The sequence below is a fragment of the Galeopterus variegatus genome, unplaced genomic scaffold (genome assembly GCF_000696425.1).
Source record: "Galeopterus variegatus unplaced genomic scaffold, G_variegatus-3.0.2 Scaffold6644, whole genome shotgun sequence".
In the NCBI taxonomy this organism is placed as follows: domain Eukaryota; kingdom Metazoa; phylum Chordata; class Mammalia; order Dermoptera; family Cynocephalidae; genus Galeopterus; species Galeopterus variegatus.
Window position 1 is genome coordinate 23,814 of NW_007732755.1, and position 5,345 is coordinate 29,158.

Below are 5,345 nucleotides of genomic sequence, written 5' to 3' on the forward strand. Positions count from 1 at the left end.
CTATGTGCAGGTACAGGGTCTGCAATATAGACAGATGAATAAGAAAAGTCATAACTCTGTTGATTAGAGTATCATAGTGTGAACCAAAGGCTGAGGCAAATTCTTGCTTAACCAGGGTCCAGGCTATGGTCTAGTCCCATGGTATAAGATGACTTTATCTTTCAAATAACTAAATAAGCTATGATATCAGGCAGGAGAGGAATATTGGAGTAAAGGTCTGTTTTTGGAATATTTCTGTTATATTTTCTATTCTGCTTCACCTGCACTTCAGCAAGACCACCTTACTCTTCAGCTTCAATGAATTAGGTTATCCATTTTCTTTAAATATTAACATCGAATGAACTTCAGTTTTAGTGGGGGTGGACTGACCAACTGTGCCCTGGCGTGTTAGTAGTGAATGATTATGCCTGACATTTGATGTAGAGTGCAGTCTAGACGTGCTGATGCCCTGTCTCAGCCTCCTAAAATATTGATCTTCTTCCTGGCCATGTTCACCTGAATATAATTTCCTCAAACTCAGAATGGCCAAACCTAAACCCACTGCATTTTACTTCAAAGCTTGTCCTCCTCCTGAATCCCCCACCTTAGGAAACAGAACCACTATCCTCCCAGGAGTTTGGAATTTATGACCCCTGCCTTTCCTTGCTCCTCATTCCTTCAGCTAATCGAGTGCTAACATGGATCGTGGACCGCTCCCACCTTCCCCCAGTCCCCGTGCTCAAGCCACCGCCCTGGTTCAGCTCTTATTACTTCCTGTTGTCTCCAGCCCGGATTGTTCCAATATTTTCCTATGGCCTCCCTGCTTCTAGGTTTGATTTCTACAATCCATTCTCAAAAAGATGCTAAAAGGATCTTTATAAAATCTAGATCTGGTCATGTCTCTCCCTTTCTTAAAACCTTTCAGTGGCTACTCAATGCTCGTAAGATAAAGATTCAAATCCTTACCATAGACAACTTTACAATCTGGCCCCAACTTACTTCTCCGGTCTCATCTTTTGCTGTGTCCTTTTTTGTATACCATGATGTTGTTGTACTGTATTATTTGTTATTAACTGAATAAATCATACCCTTTCATGCTTTCTGCCTTTTTATGTTCCCTATCAACCTTCGTCTCCCTCCTCCTCTGGGGAACATCCTGCTTCCCTGCTGAACACCAACATGTCTTTCCATGCTTAGTGCAAGGGTCACCTTCTTTGTGAAGTTGAAAACTCCTGAAACATTTTCTCCCCTTCCTCGTCTATCACCTGGAAGGATGAATTACTCCCTCTTTTGTATTTTAGTGCATCATCTTCTATCATAGCTGCTACATCCGTCCATTACTCCTTGTGTACACACTCTATTGATCTTGCACAGTGCCTAGTGCCTCGTAATGATCAAATGTATTTGTTGGGAAAAATAGTTTTGTGGCATACCTAGTGCTGTCAGGTCTGAGGTTGGCTGAATGACAATTCTTTGGGGTACGATGTTTCCTGCATCTTCATAGTGCTTTCCTTTACATTACTAATATTTTTTATATAAAAATGGACAAAATGGAACCCCCAAAAGGTTGTGACTTGTCTTTACAAAATTAATGGCATCAGAATTAAATTTTTTAAAGATCAGATTTAGGGCTCTGGTCAAATACTGAATGTCTTACCACTTCCATTTTGAGTTCTTCTCTGAACTTTGAATGTGTTGGTGCTGTGTTTCCGGATGCGGTTTTTATTTTCTGTTAACGCATCTATCATTATATACTGAGGATGCATGTTGTGATAACTTTAATTTCATTTTTTCCCTAGTGCACATTAACTTTATTTTCTTTTAGTGTTCATTCTTTTGTTATTAACATGTGCAAAAAGAAGGTAAAAATACATTAACTTTATTTTCTTTTAGTGTTCATTCTTTTGTTATTAACATGTGCAAAAAGAAGGTGAAAATTGAGGCTCCTACAAATTCTTTTAAGAAAACACAGAGACAGAAATAAATAAGGTTGGGTAATGTACATCTGTTGAGTGCAATACCTTAAAGGTTTGTTTCTTCATATAGATTGCCTTGAATATCAGGATTTTACTTTGGCCCTTAAAGCATTTTTAAAACAAAACTTGTCCGGTACAGGCGCGACACTGAGGGTTGCGATCCGTTGCCGGGCATGAAAAAAGACAAAACAGAAAAAAAAAATAAAAATAAAAATAAAAATAAAAAAGACGGTGAAAATTGAGGCTCCTACAAATTCTTTTAAGAAAACACAGAGACAGAAATAAATAAGGTTGGGTAATGTACATCTGTTGAGTGTAATACCTTAAAGGTTTGTTTCTTCATATAGATTCCTTGAATATCAGGATTTTACTTTGGCCCTTAAAGCATTTTTTAAACAAAACTTCCCTTCCACATGTTTAGCGCAGCCCTTTCATACTGCCATGAAATTGAGAAACATAAACTGATTTGTTATGAATACCAAGAATCATCAGCAAAGACCCTACCCGTACATTTTAATCAAAGGAAAGAACATTTCAAATTTGGAACTCATTTCATCTCCCAGAGTATAAAGTAATCAGTCATCTTGGACTTTAAGATTTGTTCATGAAGCTATTATTTCAGTTGAAATGAAATTGAACAAAAATAATAGCCTATCATTACAATTATATCAATTGTAGCCATTAGAGTAAACAGTTTTCATATACTTAATTTGTTTGCATCCCAGAAATTAAATCCTTTCAGCTTGTGAATTCATAGCAAAGTTGTTTTTGTTCAAAATGGTTTGAAAAGATTTCCCACCAGACATTTTTTTTCCTGTCTTAGGAGTTATTTCTCCTGTTTTCCCCACTCTTTGCCTTCCTTCCCCCCACCCTACAAAGATCATTATCCTTTGTCCTTTGCCTACAGCTTGAGAAGGCTCATGACATGGCTGTCTAAAGAGGAAATTGCCACAGGGATGTTGGTGGCAGTCACGCTCCTTTGCCACTGCAGGCTTCCTCCACTCACTGACCAAGGATGTGGGCTGTGTCTGTAGCACGTGTTCTTCTGTTGGCCTCATTTGGGATAACATTGAAATAAAGCTTGCTATAGCAATGCCCAATTGCAGGACCCTTAATTAGTATGAATAACATTTTCCATTTTAAACCCTGCTTCTATGGAGTTTACTACTTGGCCCATAAAATCTTGTTCCAAGCTTAGACTTGGCGTAGTTTTTAGCATAAGCAAATTTACCGTAGCAATAAATCAAGAACTCAATTCTCAAACCTAGGGAATGATGTTAACTGACGGGGAAAAGCAGCCGCAGGTGATGCGACAGTGGCAGCAGCCTTGCTGTCGCTGATTTTGTGCACACGCTCCACAGCATCAGCGACACACCTGGATCAGGGAATTCCAAAAACAGGATTCAGAAAATTGTCACAAAAGTGATGTTCTTGTCCTCAGGGGAGTGAAGAAGTGGTTAAAGACTTCTCAAAGAGAAGAAGAATGACGTGAATCAGGGGGAGTGCTTCTCCTGTGGATTTAAGTGAGGGCAGGAGGCCCCCTGAAAGGAAGCTCGCACAGGACTGGTATGTTCTGTGATGACACATGCCTGTTAGAAGTACCAGCACCTGTTACCAGCACCTGTTCCCTGCACCCTGCCCCCACCCCAAACAGACATTGGCCTGCGTCCACTAAAATAAACAATCTTATTTCAAATTATTTATTTGACAGGGCCATCAGTGGGAGGCAGTATAGTGTATGGCAGTNCCCAGCACCTGTTCCCTGCACCCTGCCCCCACCCCAAACAGACATTGGCCTGCGTCCACTAAAATAAACATTCTTATTTCAAATTATTTATTTGACAGGGCCATCAGTGGGAGGCAGTATAGTGTATGGCAGTGGTTCTCAAGCATGGTCCCCGAGCAGCATCCGTGTTACCTGGAAACTCTTTGGGAATATAAATTCTCAGGACCCTCCCCAGACCTACTGAATCTGAAACTGTGAGATGGGGCTCAGAAAACTGTTCTTATCAGTGATTCTGATGCCTGTCAAAGTTTAAGAACCATTGGGGCGGTGGTTAGGATAATGGGCTTTGTGATCAGATGGGCCTGGCTTTCTCTGCTGGTCTGTCTCGTCTTTTGAAAATTATTTCAAAAGAATTTTTGAAATAATTTTCAAAAGATTATTTTGAGCCTCAATTCCTTTGTGAAACAGGCGTATTGATAATGATGCTGCTGCTATCATACAATGATAAAGATAATAAAAATACCTACTTTGTAGAGTTTTATATTTATTAAATGAGCTAATGTATACTCATATAGAGCCCTTAGCACATTTGTCTGGAAGATAATAAGTGCTTAATAAATAATTATTGTTATACTCATACAAATAGAAAAGAAAGGGAGGAGTGGGAGATCATTTCTAATTTATTACAATATCATACTAAGACCCCTTATTCTCCTTAACCCATGTAGCCCATTTTATGGGGATGTGGGTTTGGGAGCAGCTGGACTGATAGCTTGCATCCCATATCGCTATGACAATTTTCCTCTCACTTTGGTGGTTGAATGCTGATGATTCTCTCCTTAAATGACATAAGGTCAAACCATGAGGAGAATGAAGGATGGGTCTAGATAGTACATTCCCAAATAATAGCAGCAATTGAAGAATAATAAGCAAATGAACTTTCAGAAGGCAAGAACAGACCTATAGTTTCTAGAGATGAGAAAGGGGGAGGGGGAGGGGAGTTAGGGAGCAATTGGGTAAAGGACACAAAGAATGATTACAATTTGTAATGATGAACATGCTAATAATATTGCTTTGATCATCACATACTGTACACAAATACAGTACAGCCAACTCTGTACCCCATGAATATGTATAATCAATTATGTTTCGATTCAAAAAATAAATTAAAAAAATTAAAAAAACAACAAAAAACAAATTGCTGAAGATTCAAATAATATGTGCTAACCAGCCCCCCCCAAACAAAACAAAAAATAATAAGCAAAGAAGTTGTCTTCCCCAAAGCCTGAAAAATAATCTTCAGATTTTATTTTTATATTAGATAACCTCTCAGTTGTTTTCAAGTTATTTAAATAAAAGTTAATCAGTTATTGGAACATGTAAAAAGTGTTAATAGGGCTTGAGGAATTCACTTGTTGATATGTTTTTTGAGGATTTTTTTTAACATCAACTAGGTAATGTTTGTAAAATGTTTTGAAGATGAAAGTTACCATAGAAGTTAAATTATTTATGATTATGTCAAAGATTATGAATCTGTCACCCACATAACAATTGCAATATGTAGCTCTGCTATTGTTTATAATTGCACATGTTTATTTTGTAGTTTAACACCAAAAGAAACTATGAGCATACCGTAAAGATTTAAATGAAACTTCAACAGGGAA